Below are 20000 nucleotides of genomic sequence, written 5' to 3'. Positions count from 1 at the left end.
AAACAGTTAATTATATTCCTCAGATCTCATTTTCTCCTTGAGGCAGACACAAATTCCAACTGTTTCTGACCCTGCACTGCCATCTCTCAAACTGGCATGAATTTTGGCATATTTTTTGAAAGCAGTTTCTTCTATGTTGTAGTCACTAACACATGGTGTATTGAAACTGCTAAGTAAAATAGGAAATATTGCTAATGATCTATCTGCTATGTATTATTAACAATTGAAGGAAATGGCTTCTGCCAGATGGAGGGACCGATCTGGGGTTTCCATTCTTTTCTTTCAAGCCTACAAAAATATTGTAACACGATTCACATTCGGAGGAAGGCCTCTGAAGAAGACTCATACTTCAGGTCTTCAGCCCTGTGACAGCAGGGTATAAGTTTATGCAAGTAAGACAACTTGTTTGTGAGAAAGCAGCCAGGTCAAAGGCGATGAGATAGGAGCTCCTAGATGGTGGTCTTACAGACTGAGCAGGCCACAGTATTTCTCTTACTCTTAGTGGGTTATAAACTGAGAATCTCTGTGCTTTTTTAGTTGCAGTCTGCTGGATACATTTACAGACAAATGCCCCAGTGCATAAAATTACTGAGACTACAGAAAGATGAAGTTATTATTCCAGCTGGACGGAGGCATTTCAAAGTTTTAGTATTCTACAGAACACCTTTTCCAGGTTGTTTACTTAGGGGGGAATAATGAGGTTGGAAGAGAAGAGACACAGGGACATTTTAGCCTTACCAAGCAAAAAGGCTGTTTCTTCAGAGACTGAATTCTTCTGATTGTATTTACTTTTTGAGAGATTGTGATACTTCTTGAGATCAGCTGCAGGGAATTTATTTCTTTAACATTTTCAGAGCCAGTATTTATTCCGCAGGTTGTTACCAAATCTATCATCTTTCTACATAGTTTTACTTCTCTGATTTTCTTTAGACATATTTAATTATAAATAATGTTTCAGATTACTTATTTCACTATATTTACTTGTTTTTAGGAAGAGTTTTGTTTGGAGTAGATGATGTCTTGTCCTGTAGGACCTTTTCTGGGTCCCACTCATTGGTCTTTGTTTTCTGCCTTTAGGAAACACTCCCCTTCATTTGAATCTCAAAAATTTGTTGAGTGAAAGAAAACATGGCAAAGAAACATTAAACTGGGTGACAATATATTTTATGTTATAATTGACAAAGTTTACATTGGGGTTAGAAACAAGTTTTTTTTTTTTTTTCAAATGTCCAGGAAATATTTTTTAAACGTTTTTTTTCTTTTTTCTTTTTTTTCTTCATTTTTATAAAATTGGGTATTTCTTATTTACATTTCGATTGTTATTCCCTTTCCCAGTTTCCAGGTCAAAATCCCCCTAACCCTTCCCTCTCCCCTTCTATATGGGTGTTCCCCTCCCCATCCTCCCCCTATTACCACCCTCCCCCCAACAATCCCCTTCCCTGGGGCTTCAGTCTTGGCAGGACCAAGGGCTTCCCCTTCCACTAGTGCCCTTACTAGGCTATTCATTGCTACCTAAGCAGTTGGAGCCCAGGGTCAGTCCACGTATAGTCTTTGGGTAGTGGCTTAGTCCCTTGAAGCTCTGGTTGGTTGGCATTGTTGCTCATATGGGGTCTCGAGCCCCTTCAAGCTCTTCCAGTCCTTTCTCTGATTCCTTCAACGGGGGTCCCGTTCTCAGTTAAGTGATTTGTTGCTGGCATTTGCCTATGTATTTGCTGTATTCTGGCTGTGTCTCTCAGGAGAGAGCTACATCCCGTTCCTGTCAGCCTGCACTTCTTTGCTTCATCCATCTTACCTAGTTTGGTGGCTGTATATGTATGGGCCACATGTAGGGCAGGCTCTGAATGGGTGTTCCTTCTGCCTCTGTTTTAATCTTTGCCTCCCTATTCCCTCCCAAGGGTATTCTTGTTCTCCTTTTAAAGAAGGAGTGAAGCATTCGCATTTTGATCATCTGTCTTGAATTTCATGTGTTCTAGGCATCTAGGGTAATTCGAGCATTTGGGCTAATAGCCACTTATCAATGAGTGCATACCATGTGTGTTTTTCTGTGATTGGGTTACCTCACTCAGGATGATATTTTCCAGTTCCCTCCATTTGCCTATGAATTTCATAAAGTCATTGTTTTTGATAGCTGAGTAATATTCCATTGTGTAGATGTACCACATTTTCTGTATCCATTCCTCTGTTGAAGGGCATCTGGGTTCTTTCCAGCTTCTGGCTATTATAAATAAGACTGCTATGAACATAGTGGAGCATGTGTCTTTGTTATATGTTGGGGCATCTTTTGGGTATATGCCCAAGAGAGATATAGCTAGGTCCACAGGTAGTTCAATGTCAAATTTTCTGAGGAACCTCCAGACTGATTTTCAGAATGTTTGTACCAGTCTGCAATCCCACCAACAATGGAGGAGTGCTCCTCTTTCTCCAAATCCTCACCAGCATCTGCTGTCGCTGGAGTTTTTGATGGAGTTTTTGATCTTAGCCATTCCGACTGGTGTGAGGTGGAATTTCAGGGTTGTTTTGATTTGCATTTCCCTTATGACTAAAGAAACCATTTAAACAACCCCATAACTCTGAAAGAAATAGAAGCAGTCATTAAAAGCCTCCCAACCAAAAGGAGCCCAGGTCCAGATCGGTTCAGTGCAGAATTCTATCAGACCTTCATAGAACACCTCATACCAATACTATCCAAACTATTCCACAAAATTGAAACAGATGGAGCACTACCGAATTCCTTCTACGAAGCCACAATTACTCTTATATCTAAACCACACAAAGACCCAACAAAGAAAGAGAACTTCAGACCAATTTCCCTTATGAATATCAATGCAAAAATACTCAATAAAATTCTTGCAAACCGAATCCAAGAGCACATCAAAACAATCATCCATCATGATCAAGTAGGCTTCATTCCAGGGATGCAGGGATGGTTTAATATACAGAAAACCATCAATGTAATCCACTATATAAACAAACTGAAAGATAAAAACCACATGATCATTTCACTAGATGCTGAGAAAGCATTTGACAAAATTCAACACCCCTTCATGATAAAAGTCCTGGAAAGAATAGGAATTCAAGGCCCATACCTAAACATAGTAAAAGCCATATACAGCAAACCAGTAGCTAATATTAAACTAAATGGAGAGAAACTTGAAGCAATCCCACTAAAATCAGGGACTAGACAAGGCTGCCCACTCTCTCCCTACTTATTCAATATAGTTCTCAAAGTCCTAGCCAGAGCAATCAGACAACAAAAGGAAATCAAAGGGATACAGATTGGAAAGGAAGAAGTCAAAATATCACTATTTGCAGATGATATGATTGTATATTTAAGTGATCCCAAAAGTTCCACCAGAGAACTACTAAGCCTGATAAACAACTTCAACAAAGTGGCTGGGTATAAAATTAACTCAAATAAATCAGTAGCCTCCCTCTATACAAAAGAGAAACAAGCTGAGAAAGAAGTTAGGGAAATGACACCCTTCATAATAGTCCCAAATAATATAAAAGACCTTGGTGGGACTTAAACCAAGCAAGTGAAAGATAGCATGGTAAGAATTTCAAGCCTCTGAAGAAAGAAATTGAAGAAGATCTCAGAAGATGGGAAGATCTCCCATGCTCATGGATTGGCAGCATTAATATATATATATATACATATATATATACATATATATTAACATAGTAAAAATGGCCATTTTACCAAAAGTGATCTACAGATTCAAACCCCATCAAAATTCCAATCCAATTCTTCAGAGAGTTAAAATCAAGTTTTTATTTTTGTTTGGTACCTGCTCTGGAGCAAGTGATTGGATCACCATTTCTTCTGTTAAAAAGGCTCACAGGTGTGTCCTTGACTCACTGAATTCTTGTAACATGTTATAGTAGAATTATTGCCACAGGATAACTGGTCAGTAATGATCTACTATTAGGACATATCAGTAGTTTTGTCTTTCTACAGAATCTAGCACAGTATTTCTATAGAGCATGTGTGTGTGTGTGTGTATGTGTGCTTGTATGTGTGTGTGTGTGTGTATGCTTTGTGTGTGTGTGTGTGGTGAGAGAGAAAGATAGAGATATATAAAGAGAGACAGAGAGACAGAGACAGAGACAGAGAATGTCTGTGCATTTGCTTGTCTTATATCCAAATGAACATATTAAATAAAGGAGTCCAGTTTTTAATTTGGCTGATATTCCTTTCAATAGCTCCTTTTATTTTATTTTGTTCTGTGTGCTTGCATCCATGTGGGTTTGTTAGTATGTGTGCACATGTATGTACTGGTGTAAATTTCTTTGTATGTGTGTTTGTGTGTGTGTGTGTGTGTGTGTGTGTGTGTGTACACATACTCATTCATGTGCAAAGGCATGACATCTCTGTCTGGCCTTCCTTAAAATTTTTCAGGCTTTTTTTTTGAGCAGATTATCACTGAATACTTATTTGCCAACACTGCCTGGTCAGAAAGTGTACAGGATCCTCCCAGCTCTACCTTCTCAGCTTGGGATTATACGCTCATGCTGTCATGTCTGGTTGCTAAGTAAGTACTGGGAACTCGGTTCTTTGTGCTTAAATGGAAAGTGATTTTATGGACTAAAAAAATTTCTCTTAGCTCCATATTCTGTTCTAATGAAGAATTTCAAATTTAAATTTTTGAGCCGTATCAAGTTTACATATGCTTGCAATGTTTTTCTATGTATTTTGTCACTTTGTGTCCTCACTATATACCCCAAATCTTATTTTGTTCATAAGAAGCGCTAGTAAATACCTTCCCATGGGTTGTTTTGCTAAGAGCTGACTTTTCTGGTTGTATTCTTTTACTGAAAAGAGTTCAGTGAGAATGACTCCACACACTGTAAAACTCATCACTGGTCTAGCGATTGTAATGCTCTTAGAATTCCTACGTTGTATGTATTGGCTGTAAGTTTTTGAAAACCATTCATCTAGATTTTGAAAATTGCTATGTGTTTGGTGAATGTCTATGGTACTTTTGGTAGAAGTGACTTTTGGTAGAAAGAGCAATGATAATAAAAGTACATTCTGACAGGAAGCTAAACCTGAGGAGCTCTTATGCTTTCTGTGCAACCATCATCTACATAGGTGGCTTTGTTCTGAAACATGACATCTGGCTGTAGACTTTGTATAGATGATATATGAACATTTTCTAAGTGGATCTGTCTGTCTTTTTAAAGTGCAGTGTGTACTTTTCCAGTTCGGTAGCAGGACTGCTGATTTGATAGGAAGATAGAATCTATGTAGAGCATCACTTCTTAGAGTGCCTCTCTGGTTCCACGGTGAAATCGCAAATATATTAATGGCCTACTTTTCCTGTACTGAGAAAATCGATTTTCCCTTTGTTTCTAAGGAAAATCATTCTGAGGGTACTCAGCACTGTGTGATGAATGGCACTATAAAAACACTTTAGGATTTCAGATGGGAGAAGACTGACTTAACATTTGTTTGCTCTATGCAGCCCAACTCAATTCCCATAAAAATAGAGCTAGTTTTGTATTGGTCTGTCTCCCCTAAGTTTCCTAAGTCTGCACAGATGTTTCTGTGTATAGTCTAATGCCCAACAAGATATAAAGACAGCCAAGCATCTTATGGCTTTTGATAGCTTCTAGATTTGCCAAGTGTACCTTGGAAGGTAGTTCCTTGTCATTTGCTCCTCAACTGTTAGTAAAAGCCTGCATTTCAGTGCCTAGCACAGGGAGAAACAATTGAGTGGGAGATCGAGGTTACCAAGATATTTGCTAAAGAATCTTAAAGAAGCCTACACATGGATGTCTTGCAGCCAGATTTTAAGTGAGCAGAATAAAATCCTGTTTTTCCCCCTTGTGGTTATTTCAGGGTTTTTTATTTTTAAAGTAACCTTCACATATGTCTCTTCCATATAAGCCTAAATATATTTTATGTTGGTATCTGCATGATGGGAGCTTACTTTTCATGATACAGAACACTGAACAACATGCTCTTAATTCCAGGTTTTTTAGTTGGTGTGAAGTGGCCCCTGAAAATTCTCACAGAACTACAGCTCTGTAGTTCACACACAGCTAACTTCCTTACACTTTAACATTCTTAGCACATTCTATTAATTAAGGGAATCACTCTCATTTCAGCAGTGGGATTTACATGACAACAGCTTCTGGGGTTCACTGGAGCATCAGACCAGCATGTCACAAGACTCCCTTGTAGTGTGGGTGGTGACAGGGCTCTATTGACAACAAATTTGCAATGAAAATATCTCACAAATGTTCAACCACCCAGAACATTACATAGAAAGGATCATCTGGGTATTTACATAGGCCACTAGTGTCAGGGAAGACAATGTCCCATCTTATATTAACCAGACAAATTATTAGGCCATATAGTCACACACAAACACATAAGTGTCCTAAAACATGTATAATATCGAGACGAGATGTGGCTACGGAATTGGCACCCAAGTGTTTTCTTATGTTATCTTGTATTTTACATGTCCTGTATAAATGTTGGATGATGATCTTAAATTGTACAAGAGAATGGACTAGCCCAGAGGAATAAATGATAAGGAGTTAGCAATAAGATAAATTAGAGTCATGAAAGGATCAAGCTGAATATCCAAACTTCTTAATAGAGAGAAGCATTGCACTACGAAATAGTGTTTCAAAAGCTCTGGAAGAAGTTATCACATGACCTGTCAAAAAATACACTGTACTAAAGCACTCCAAGATACAGTAATGGTGCAAGGACCCAGGCAACACCAGAGATGGCAGGAGGAGGATGACTAATGGTTTGTGTGGTCTCCGCTACTATGATTGTACTCATTTTCTGTGCTTAGGCTGGGTAAATAATCTTCTCTCATTTTACTCTGCTTCTTGAAAGCAATTTCAGCAAATTTGTCTAATGTAGAATTAGATACATTTAGCACAGTCTCAAAAGAATGGGCAATCAACTCAGCATAAAACAGCAGAGAGAGACAACTGTGTGTGAACAGCGGCTCTCTTTAGGAATTGGCTCTGGAGAAGACGAGTTGCCCTGCAGCTCTGGCCTAATCCATTCTGTAGAAGTTTCCTCCTCTTTTTATCAAAGGAGATGATTTTTTTTCCTTTTTTGAGTGGGTTCTTGAGATAACGTTGAATACAGAAAACAAATCGAAACACTTCAGTCTCAAGCTGATAGGACACACCTTGATAGGTACTAGCAAAACCCACAAAGAATCATGGCTCATTTTGTGACTTATGCTTACAAGAATGGACAAGAAATAGGGATCATTAATTTGAAAATGACTTTTGAGCTCAAAGAAGATGAGAGTATTCCTGAGAAAGTTGTAAGTTATTATTGCTATGAATTTTGCAAAATTGGATAATCCAAGACTGTGTTTCTGATTGATCACCTGTCATGAGGTAGAGAAGAGAAACAGATGACCTTTGGGTGGACTGGATCTTTCATTCAACAGAGATATTAATGATAACGTATAAAAAAGACCATGTTCGTGCTATCTTTGCATTTGTTCAACTTACCAAGTTTAATTTCAATGACATAAAATAACAGAAGTGCTACTGATGTTAGGCAATCTTGAAATAAGTAATAAGATTCATACTTCTCCCCATATGTATACTGTCACTTTGAAAATACAGCCATCATGCAAACATACTTTCTTTATCTACTGATGACATATAGCTGAGAAACACTGTGCACTTTAAATAGAGACGTAGATCTTTCCTTTGTGCACTGAGATTTTTTTTAATGTATTAAGTTTCACATTTTATGGAAAAGATATAGTGCACAGAAGTAGATGTTTTCAGTATTTTGAAGTGTGAGTGGGGTTGGATTTAATAATACAAAGTGTTCTTCTTATATTGTTTTAGTCCCATGAATGCAAATATAGTTTTCTTTGTTTCATGTATGCTAGAATACGTTTCAAAACTTCTTGTGCTTTCTTTTTTCTTTTTTTTTTTAATCATGAGCACCAAAAGTATCATTTAGCATGTAAATCAAGAGAATCCAAGGCACGTCCATTCAAAATACCCGTGTGGGGAACCAGAACCCAAAGGTGTGGACAGCTTAAACCTACAGGTGTGAGAAATCCTTATAACGGCAAGCCATTGCTATTACAAAGTGAAAATTAATTTATTAAGGTTTGTTGCACTTTGACTTTCAGATTGTCAAATTATATTGGGCTGATTTTGGGGGGTGGAGGGCAAATAATAGTACAGGATACTAACAGCTAATCTTTGGTAAGATGTTATCCACAGGAATCTGGGGAATGGGAATCTCGATATTTTGATTAATGCTGATACTCAATATATTTATGTACACAACAGAGTTCAAGTGGTAACCTCAAACTGTGATCAGATAAGCCAAAGCCAATTTAGATACGAAGACAGGTAAATGGATATTTCCAAAGGGATGCTACCTCCCTCCCCGCCCCCCAAGTTGCTAAACAAGCACTCCCAGGGACCAGGAACACAAAGAAATTTAAGCAACCAACTGCTGAGGTGCTTAACATTAAAACTCTCTAAGAAATCTTAACTTGCTTTGTACTACTGTGTGATTACATCGGTCATTTACACATCCGGTGTATCTATAACACACCTATTACTGTTCAAACACGAGTAGAACTATTCTATAAGTAAATTAAGTGGAATCAGTGACCATACATTTTGAGAAAGGTGGAGTTTTGCCTTCAGAATTGGCAGCACTCTTAAGATATTTTGAAAGCATGTGTTCACTCCCTTAAACCAGCTCTCTGAATGCATTACACCTTTAAGAGACCCTTAGACATTTGTTACCTCACAGAGGAACTTGAAGGAAATCCAAGTGAAATTCCGAAAGAATCAGCTTATTGGATATATTACCTAGTCTATTTTTGGACCACGGATCTCCCGCCCTCTCCGAGTTATCTCACTGCCAGATAAGAAAATAGAACAGGATCAATGGGTAGATATGCTTTGAGTCTGGTTCTTGAATTTCTTTTTTGGCTCAAGTCAAAAAGAGCAAAGGGCAGCGGGTTAGGGATGATTTCCAAGCACGCTTGCTGGTGGGTGAACCTCTGTCTGCCCCTGGCTGCAGAGCTTATCCTGGCAGCACCGGGGGGTCCTACTGACCACTACCCACCTCGCCTGGCAACCTCCACACCCACTTGGAGCTACCAGTGTGTGAGCCACACATCGCAGGGTTCCTGTGCACAAAGCCTTATAAAACCCCCAAGCGCAAAGCTGGATGGAGGCGGTTGGCGAACGAGACCTGTCTCTCTAATTAGTCCCTCTACCTTTCGCTCCCTGGCTGCAGATCTATGCTCTGAAATTGGCCCCTTCCTGAAGGGACAGTAGCGCGCGCACACACAAACTCACTCTTTCACGCACACCCACATTGCTCCTGTGACCCACGTTTTCCACCCCCGGCAGATTATGTAGGGACTGGTCCGTGCTCTACCTCAACTTTCCTCGCTTTGCCGGCCCCACGCGACTCCCGAGCTCCTGCGCCTTCGCTGGGCACCCTCCAGAGGGGCAGGTCCCCTTCTGGGCTGCTTACCTCGCACCGTCAACTCCTGGCAGGAACTGAAGCTGACCGCGGTGGTAGCGGCAGCGGTGAGCCTGCACCCAGGCTCTGGCTCATGGTTGGTCCTCTTCATCCGACACAAAAGAGGGAGCTTGCTGCCTTTGTCCTTTCTAAATCCAAGGGAGAAGTTATTTTGCCCCTGAAATGGCCAACTTGTGCGCGAAGCTTCCTGTCACAGTGCCCCCTGCCCCCGCCCCCGCCCGGCTGCGCGCTGGACCACTGCCCGGTGGCCCAGCATCCAGGCCTCCGAGTCAAGGAGGAGTGGGAAAAGGGAGGGCTAGAGGAGAAGAGCAAGAGGAGGTTGGGAAGAAGGGGACCCAGTGGTCTTCAGCAGAAGGGAGGGGAGCTTTAGAGCCCAGTCGCCCTCCTCCTCTTTGCAGCCAAACCCACTTCCTGGGCTCAGAAGCAACTTTCCTTCACCTTGGCCAGGCTGAAACAGTCGCATCTAATTGGTACTCAGGCGGAGAGGCACGGACCTTCTGACATCCTCTCCTCCTCATTCTCTTTCTCCTTTCCTCTCTCCTCCGTTCCCTTCCCCCTTCTTCCCTCTGTTTATAGGGGTGTATCTGCAGAGTCTTCAGTGAGCTACTGTACCTAAACCCGAAGGTTACAATACGGAAAGCCTGGCGGGGTTGCGAGCTTCTCTGCCCTAAGGTTTGCAGCCCTTAGGCAATGCATGCAAAGGTCGGTGAATTTCGGAGCAGTGGCGTGAAGGGGCGTGGGGAGGTAGAGTGGGAGGTGGCTCCAACTTTGAAGCTCTGCTAGGGCTCAGGCACGCGGGTGGGCAGGGACCGACAGTCATTCCTAGTAAGAACTCTCCTGTGGTCCCTGCGATCAAAAGGCTGACCACACTTGGAGGAGACGTCGAAAGAGGGAGCAGTGTGAGCGAGTGAACCCCGGAGGCCGATACGCAGCTTTGCCCCACACGCGGTTCAACTGCACATTGCGAACCCCTGGGGAGGCTTGTGCAGCACAATCTCTGGGTCAGCAGGGAGGGAGACGCTCCTGTTTCCTAGCAACGCTCATCAATCTTCTCAGGATAGCTCCCTCTGAAGGAATTCGATTGGATAGCCCCTTGAGAGAAGCCACGCCCCTTCAAGAATGCTGGGCTGCTGCTTTTTCGCATTCTCCCAAATTTCTTAGGCAGAAAAAGATTCTAAGGAAGTGCTTAGATAATCTCTTCTTTCTTACCCTCCGGTGCAAGCACACTGGCCCCTTGGAGCTACCCTTTTCCAGTCCCACGTTAATCTTTCTCTAGTCCTACTTCTTCGTTAAGAGGGTCTTCACAGAACCTTTTCTTTCTTTTTAAAATTAAATAAATAAATACCTTAAATCGGTGACGTAGGCACAAAGGAGAAAAAAAAACCACACAGAAATAGCTTCAATAGACTGAGAGCTAGAGATAGCATCCTAAAGGAAAAATCCCAGCTTTCCATTCTGTGATTAGAAATGCGTGGTGCTCAATTTCAAAACTGAAATTTCATTAATTTTTCCATCCTGGTGTAGTAACTTTATATTAACCAAGGTCTGAGTTATATGAAGCCAGACTCAATGAAACGATGCTTTAAATGCTACATTATCCTTTAATGTTTTACTCTAAGTTGTTTAGCAACTATTTTCTTTCATAGTCCAGCCAGAAAATTTAAACTACAAAAATACTTTGCCACTGGTGCTTTTGAAAGGAAGCTGATATTTAAAAGAGACACGTGCTTATATAGCACATTGTGCATGCCACCAGACCTAAAATCTTGGGTATTTTAAAAACCAAAAAGGTGGGGTATAGTGAAATGTTGAAATACACATTCTAACACCCTTTATTTCTGAAGTGCAGTAGAATTGCCAGAAAGAAAAGTAACTTCCTCTTTGTGTTTCTGTACAATTAGTTAGCATGTGCTATTCACCCACAAACCTATTAGAATTTTATGAGACAAGTTTTAACCATTTCTGCTCAATAGACTCAAAACCATCAAGGAACAAAGACATGAACAGTAGAGAAAATAAAGATTTGCATATTGTTAGAAAACCATACTGGCCCTTTAAGAATGTTTCAGAAGTTATCACCATGCATTTGTCAGACACTATCATATTCAGTTGAAATTAAGAGTAGAGGAGATCCCATGCTTTCATCTCATTAAAAAAAGAAAAGTCCGTTGTGCTTGCAGAAAGAAAGTGCTGATGTCTGGGCTGACTTGCACTCTGTAGGCTGTATACCACATTGGGGCTTACAGTGAGCAGAGGTTGACATAGCGAGCAAACTAGCAATCTGGTATCAATTTTGGTCTTGTGGGACATTTCTTTACTTTCCCATCATGGAAAACTCAGAAAGAAAAGAGAAATGAAGGTGATGCTGATGTTATTTGATACACATTATTTGATTTCAATTCTTTTTCATCTTTCCTAAATGGTGTGCTTCTAACACTGTGCTTAAAAAATACTGTATCTGGGTTCTACAATCTATAAACCAGGAAAAATTGCTCCTATCTCAGAATTATGTCAAAGCTGGCTCCTCAAATAGTCTATAAATATTAATTATGACTATTAGTCTCTGGTTTGCCGTTAACCAATGACATTAGGATTGTTGAGCATAAATAAGAACACTTAATTGAAAATGAATTAGTCTTGAAATTTAATGGTTCTTTAACAATTTAAAAAGCTGGCCGGCTACAATATGGCTCTGCTTTTGTGTTTATTTGTGAGTGTGTACATTTTGAGAGTTAAAACCCCCAGGGGATAGAGCTAAACAGTAACTCCTGCCTAGATGACATGGCGATTAAGAAGTACATTCTTTATTTCCCCCATTCTCCTCAAGTATTCTACTGGGCTCTATTTTAAATCAATTATCATCCACTCTTAAGTACCACTGCTGTAGCACTTTCATTTTTATTAAATCCTTTTTTCAAGTCAAACACGTATGTTTAGCATGTAAGCCATTCTTTCTAAGTTATAGTCTTTACTAACTTGTTTAAGTTTTACTAATTTATGAGCATTTCTTTGGATGATTAATTATGTTTAATCATTTCTTCCTATGACTCTTGACAGGCTGTCTTCCTGTATATATTTGATTTAACTATGGTACATGAAGTATGCCATCTTTACCAGTAATACCCAAAGTGGGTGACCTATGATTTTTTATTACAGACTTCCCTCTTGTCCCTTACTTACTGTCACTAGCATTCCTCATGCCAAATCTCCATTGACTCAACCAATTTTTTTGTGATTTCGATGGTCAGTCAGGGATGTATAGTTTTGATCATGTGTGGTGATAAGGTATCCAGTTTATACTGCACAATTCTAGCTTGTGTTTGTTGTCTGGTTGTATTTCTCATTCTCACAATGCTTCTCAGAATGATCAGGTTTGGTTTGTCAAATGGTGACCTGATCCTGCTGACCACTTGCCTCAGCCTTCATTCACTTGTTTCATCTGCTCTGTGACCCTTAACTTTCTTTGTAAAACTCTTTTTACACAAGATAATACTGAAAGAACAGTTCTGTGAATATGTGTGTGTGTGTGTGTGTGTGTATGTGTGTATTTATTCATTCACACTATCTATATCTATCATCTCTATCTCTATCTTCTATCTTTCTATCATTTATTTATCTACCAATCACAATTTATCATTATCTATCATTATTTTCTACCATCTATCTGTCATCTATCACCTGTCTATCATCTATTTTCAGTCACAATCTATTTATCTATCATTATACTATCATTTATTTATCTATCTACCAATTACAATCTATATATAATCTATCATTATATATACCATCTCTATCTATCTATCTATCTATCTATCTATCTATCTATCCATTAATCTGCCAGTCACAATCTATTTATCATCATTATCTATCACCTATCTATCATTATTATCTATTATTATCAATTATTTATCTATCATCTATCTTCTATCACTTTTTATTATCTATCTTCCTATCATCTATCATCATTATCATCATCATCATCATCATCATTATTATCTATCTATCTATCTATCTATCTATCTATCTATCTATCTATCTACACAAAAAGATCCTGTACTTACTCATAGACAATCCTTATTTATTTTTCACTGCTTTTCAAAGTGTCCCTACTCATTGTATCATCTATGAATTTTAAGTTTAATTATCATAACACAATACAAAAATGAAAATATTCTAATCATTGTTTTGAACACAACTATAAAGCAAAGGGGTGTCAAGATTCCATATTCCCAAGTGAGAATTTGTCAGGTGTCTTACTCTGAAGGCAACATCTTTAATCAGGTAAAGAGTAAAAACCTAGAAAAAGAGTAAAAACCTAGAAACGGGGAAAGGTAGGAAATGGTAGTTGAGAGTTTTTAGGGGTGTTCTACACTTATAAGTCCAGCATTCAATAGTAGGTTCTATTATACAGAAAATCATTTGCTACGTTTCTCTAGAATTAGGGGTACAGTAGACTGCTTTTTCTTTTACTACAGAGGAATGTAAAATGATGCATTTAGCTTCATTTCTCAGTGAGCTGAAGGAGGAGAAGACGTGTGCTATGTGATGGATTTCCTGAGTACTGTATGTTGGAGATGCTTTTTCCTAGTCCTCCCAGAAGACCATGGTAAGACGTCTGTGCGTCCCAGTAGACTGTCTGTTCATAGAACAGGGCAATAGTAATAAAGCCTTCCAGGTTGTTCCCTGCATAAAGGTGCCAGTCTGAGGACTGAGAAGGTTGTTTTCTGAGGCTCAGCTTCTTTTGTGAGCCTACCTCAGCCTGCTGGGAGGCCTCCTGTTTGTACTTCACTAGTCTTTTAAAAATTCATATGAAGGGCTGTAGGAGTTGCCTTCCAGTGAAGTGGGTAGGGTAGTAAGTGTCCATTCATGAATGGTTCACCAGAATCAGGTCAAGTTCTGCAGTGAGGGATTCCCAGTGCTGCAGAATCTTCAAAGTATTCATAATTGGCATCAGGAAACTCAGTCATGGACACCTACTGAGCTCATGGAGCAGCAATGCTAGATCAGTTCTGGACAAAAAGGACTTTTCTTGGCCCTTCACATTTTGTACTTCAGACCTCTTCATCTCATGGGCATCAAAAGTTCTGGCTATTGATTGAGGGAGGGAGCATCCGAAAATTGGATGGACACAAAGAAGAGCCTGTTGGACCTTACTGCAGGCTTCCTAGTGCTGTCTTTTGGAACTGATGGAGCAGAAAGGCTTTAACTCTCACAGGTATTGGTGCTGGGTCTTACTTTGCTTTAGTTGTTATCCCATCTAAATCTCAGCCAGTCCCCCACATAATAAGAAGAAGGAAGGGGATTTTATCTGGAACACTCTGAAGGTCAAAGTGCTATCTTTGCAATATATTCAAGGAGATAAGAACAAGCATCATTGGTAAGATACAGAGACCTAGTGATGGGAAAGAAGAAAGGTGTTTTTGTGGGGCTTTATTAGACCCACTTTTCAGACTTATAGTCACACAACTGATTGTCAATTTGTGTGTGTGTGTGTGTGTGTGTGTGTGTGTGTGTGTGTGTGTGTGTAGGTTCAAAGGACAACTATGAGTGTTGATGAGCCTTTCACCTTGTTTGAAACACTTTCCTGTTTTCTGCTGCTTCCTGTCTTCCTATTTTGGGCTAGCTGGTCCAAAGCTTTTGGGATTCTCTTGTCTCCTGCTTTAGGAACACCATACTGAGATTACTCATTTTGAATACCGTGCTAGCTTTATCTGTGTTTAAACTTAGATTCTCATGGAAGCTGTCTACCAAGCAAATTACTTTTCATTTGTTCCCCTAATTCTCACAAGGAAGGAAAACTATCCTTGTGTATTTAATATGCTTTTTTTAATTACTTTTTGTCTTAAACACTGTACAGTAGCAACTAAAATGTAGTAGGTTACAAACTTAAATGTTTAAATATTAAAATATTTTGTGTTAAGAATGTCTTATTTGAAACTTTATTATATTACTTGTGTGTGTGTGTGTGTGTGTGTGTGTGTACTGTTTCTTCCATGTGTATTTAAATATATGTGGACATATATTTGTAGGCATGTGAATATAAGAAGCTGACATTGAGTGTTTCCTCTGATCTTTGTCTACTTGAACTGTTAGCTTGACAATTCAGCTAGTATGGCTAGCCAGTTTGTTCTGTGGAACCCTGTGCATGAGTGATGAGTTATGGGCTTGCCAGCATTCCAACCAAATTCCTAAGATATGCTCAGCTAGTGCTTTACACACGGACCTATTTTCACATTTTTATTTTTGATCATCAGCACAATAAATACTAATAAAACTAATCCATTTCTTTGTACTACTAATCATGAGTAATTGAAAACCTTGTCATTCACATACAAACTGGGTGCATCCTGTGGAGGAGTTATGGCTACAGTATTTTCTTGTAATTCTCTCTTACTTATGGAAATATATTTATAAGTTTTGATTTGTATACATACATATGTATATATGTATATGTACATACATGTGTGTGTGTGTGGGGGGGGTTATGGTAAGGAGGGAAAACTAAACAGGGATAGATAATGAATTAATGAGTAAACTTCCAAAAATTAAAAAAGCACCTTGTCTTATGTAATATGGCTGAGCAAGTAGAGTCTAAACAAAGCATGAACTTCTGAGGAGGAGAATGTATGGAAAGAGTTTAAATGTATTAATACATTTCATCAGACTATAAACCTCACTAGGGGTGGGAGTATTGGAGCCATTTTCTTGTCTTGGGTGCTATGAAACTACATGTCATGGTGCACATCTTAGCAGACATCTGACAAAGGGGGAAAAGACCTTTTTAGGGCTTTTGTCTCAGATACAGGCTTTCATATTCTGCAAACTATTTTTTTATTTTTAAGCTTATGTACATGATTGTTTAATTGTGAGAGTGAAGCAATAGGATCTGGAAAAACTTCTAGGCATTGTAAATGAGTTAAAACCTTCTGCCCCAGGCCTTGTTTGAGGGAGTTAATTCATAAAAATAGTGTATATATGATTAATGATATTAATAAAGGCCTGTGCCTTCAGTTTAAATAAAAGGTGACAGCAAGTGCATCAGGAAAGTGTAGGACAGAAAAGCATGCCAGCTAAGTTTGTTTGACAATCTAGATGTTTATTTTAGATATTTGGTGTAGATCTTCGCTGTGTATTTTAGATATAAAATGCCGATGTTATTTATGTTGGTCTTATGTTGGTTCACTTTTTCTTGACAATCCCGATCTGTTTTTCACACCTGGAAATAACAGTATTCTGCCTGTCATTACTAATTGGCTTTTCATGTCAAAACAAAGTTTGATAGTTTGTTCTTATCCACACAATCCAGTACCACTCTTTGGAAATGATGGTAGACCACTCGGTGCCAACCATCTCTAATCCAAAGAAAACAGGGTGGGAGATTTAAACTCTGAAGATGTTTTATAGTGACAGTGAGCAGAAGTTTCGACAATCTGCTAAAACAATCTAACATATGAAATTCTTTACGAGGTATTGCTATGTGGTAGATGTGGAAACTATGCATTTCTCAAGATGAAATGTGAGGGAGCACAAGTGACCTTGACAAAGAGTCCACTACTCCAGGACCACGACAGGTCAAAATTAAGCTTTAAAAACACACATGAAAGAAGAAGTTAAGTCTGCAAGCTAAACACGCTCTCTGGCTGCTAATCACACATAACCACCCTGGTGACAACTGGATAAAAGAGGATTCCTCTGGAGTTTAATATGTGATGATTATGGAAATAGGCAGCATTTGAGGTTGCTTCAATGGCTCAGTGTCTTGGTCAGCATCACTGTCTTTTCCATCATGTTGCAAAATTGCTGCTCTAGCTCCAGCTATCACATCAGAGAGCAGTAATAAGCAGGATGAGTTATATTTGCCCATTTACCGCGAATGCGTAATTTTTCTCATAACCATACAACATGGCCGAAATGTTTGTCTCACTGGCCACTTGCCCCCGAATGCAAATTAGGTTGGATATACCGTAATTAGCTTACTAGCTTCCTTAGTGTAAAGCCTTAAAATAGAAGGTAAATGAGATTGGTTTGGGGCTAGCTAGCCAGTAATGTCTGACTGGGGAAATAATCCCAACACTTCTCTCTTCTTATATCTTTAATATACTGGAGAGAGTTTTCTGGGCTTTAATTAATGTTTTGATATCTGAAGCACGAGATGCTCTTGTAAGTTTTGATTTTGGGGATTTATTCAGTGGTAGCTCCTGAGACATCGTCTGTGCCAGTCAGTGTGCTATATCCTGGGTGAGCATGACAGATAAGTGTCCTAATTGTGTTCTTGTGACTGTGGAGCATGCAGCCAGAGACTGCTCTATCAACGGAAGACTTTGCTTCTAGGAATTAGTTAACCACAGACTTTAGGCCGTGGGAGAAAGTTTCAGATAAACGCATTGATGGTGTTTCGGGTCATCTTACGTATGATTTATAGCATTCTGATTTTTTTAAGTGCTTTGGAAATACTCTTTTTTTATTTGTAAAAGGAAACAAAATACCTGAATTTCTACCTTCTAACATCATTGAAGTCTACCTATGTTTATATATATATATGTATATATGTGTATATATGTGTATATATGTGTACATATGTGTATATATATATATATTTCTTGTTAATTGATGAATGTTGTTTTATTATCTGGGAAATTTATAGGTTTCTTTTTTTTGCAAAAAATTTATCATCAGGAAAAACATTAAAAGTCCTTAATAACAAACAGCTTTTATTCCTCTTTCAGGGCAAGGGCTTCTTAGTAAAGCTCATGGGTGGAAATAGGACATGAATGTAAATGAGGAACATTAGGGTTGCTATCATTTCTAAGCCAGAATTTTGTAAAATGAATTTAACATTTCAGGGAAGTGTTTTTCTCAGGCAAAACATATTTGGTCTGAATTATGTTAGCAATTGAAAAAAATTAATTAGGTGACTGCTTCCGTTCTCTGGTTCAGCTTGGTAGGGGAGTCAGTGACCCAGGGCATGACACTTCAGTTAGATGCAGTGCCAAATTAGTGGTAACCTGTGACAACTCTGTTACTTCACCAGAATTAACATCCAGGCTGCTAAAACCCACTTGTCTCACACCAAAAATGAAGGCTTACTCTGAAGTTCTGGAGAGAAATGTTTATTCCAATTATGTGGTCGTTGAAGATCTTTCTTTTGCTGATTCTTTAGTTTTCTTAAAACATTATTATGATCGCAAACGTTGCTGTTTACCTGTGCTCCTCTTTGTTAGAAAAATTAGAAGGCTGTGCGACAGTGACACTGTGCCTTTCTGCCTTCCATTTGCAAGGATAGGGAGAAAAGTGAGTCCCTTTCTACAGTTATTTAATTTGTCCATGAATTTCCTCCTCCAGTGTTCAATGACCACACAGATATCTAAGAATGCTGAGCGAGATCACGCAGTGGCTCACACAGAGGCCAGCCAGCCCATGGCACCTCAAACTCTTTCCTACCTAGATCCTGTGGCAGACAATTCCAGCCATGACCCTTGGCAAACCTGTCATCAGTCTCCCCAGAAGTGAACATTGGAACATAGCTAAGAAAAGCTTCATTCTAGGAACATCCTGCTATCTCTGCCACTTGCATGGACAGTAAAGCATCAGGCGAGGCAAAACATTCGATGGCCTTATCATTTTTTTAATGACTTTATTAGATAACTGGAGAAAACCGGTTATTTTTCCCATTATTTCTTCAGTTGCAGAAATAGCTGGAGCAAATATGTAGTGTCTATGAAGTCTTTCCCAGTATTCCCTCTGCATACATTGTAAATATATTTATCTGAACAGCAACTTTTAGATTTAAAAGATGTGTTTCTTCTAGATTTACCTTATTACTTTGAATTTTAAAAAATCATAATTTTAAAATTACAAATGCAATTTGCTAGTTTAAGATTACGTAGGAAATACACAGTGCAAGCAGAACTTCAGTCCTGTGACATGATTTCTCCCCAACATGCATCTCAGTATCCTACTCTGCCATTTACTTTTCCTGGTCACTGAATAGTGATTTTAGGATGTACTCAACCTCATTACAGACTACTCTGTTCTAACGTGTATTTTACTTTTAGCTGCTCCTTACAGACGAACCAGTGTTCCCCTTATAATCCTTATAAGTATATCTTGTTCACAAACCTTTATATTTAGTAGTGTTGGCATGTAAAAGTGTCATCAAATAAACTCATCCCATATAAGGTGTACCCAGGTAACAGATGCCTCTCCAAGGAAAATTTTAACTTTAAGGAATACTCATTACTGTGAAATCCAGCTGCCTTGAAAACCAATGGGATTGTAAACCCGTGAGTATAACGAACGAGAGACAGGAAAGTGACAAATGTTGATAGTAGATAGCATTAAATATTTAATTAATGTTTACAATTTTCTTCCCTTCTCATGATCCAATCAGTAGAGCAATGAACTGTACAGCAGCAATGTTAGAAAACTCCCATTGAATGGATGAGTGGCAGATACACTGCCAACCAACTTCTTGATTAGAATA

At 39.0% G+C, this 20000-nt stretch overlaps 1 protein-coding gene across 7 annotated transcripts in view; it reads right to left on the bottom strand.

Moving 5' to 3' along the window:
* The window catches only part of Grm3 (glutamate metabotropic receptor 3), a 245305-nt gene extending 235065 nt beyond the window's left edge, over nucleotides 1–10240 (bottom strand). For 2 of the 7 annotated variants that reach the window (XM_087655886.1, XM_087655888.1), the window contains exons 1-2: nucleotides 10130–10240; nucleotides 9509–9645 (exon numbers count right to left, since the gene is read on the bottom strand). The gene's annotated coding sequence lies outside the window, so the exon portion shown is untranslated. The other 5 variants (XM_087655887.1, XM_087655883.1, XM_087655885.1 and 2 more) reach the window with 5 other exon arrangements.
* Nucleotides 10241–20000: the final 9760 nt, after the last annotated feature.

This window comes from Rattus norvegicus, chromosome 4 (genome assembly GCF_021556685.1).
Source record: "Rattus norvegicus strain SHRSP/BbbUtx chromosome 4, alternate assembly SHRSP_T2T, whole genome shotgun sequence".
NCBI classification, from domain to species: Eukaryota; Metazoa; Chordata; class Mammalia; order Rodentia; family Muridae; genus Rattus; species Rattus norvegicus.
Note: the sequence above shows the minus strand (reverse complement) of the source record. Positions and strands in the feature narration are given on the sequence as shown.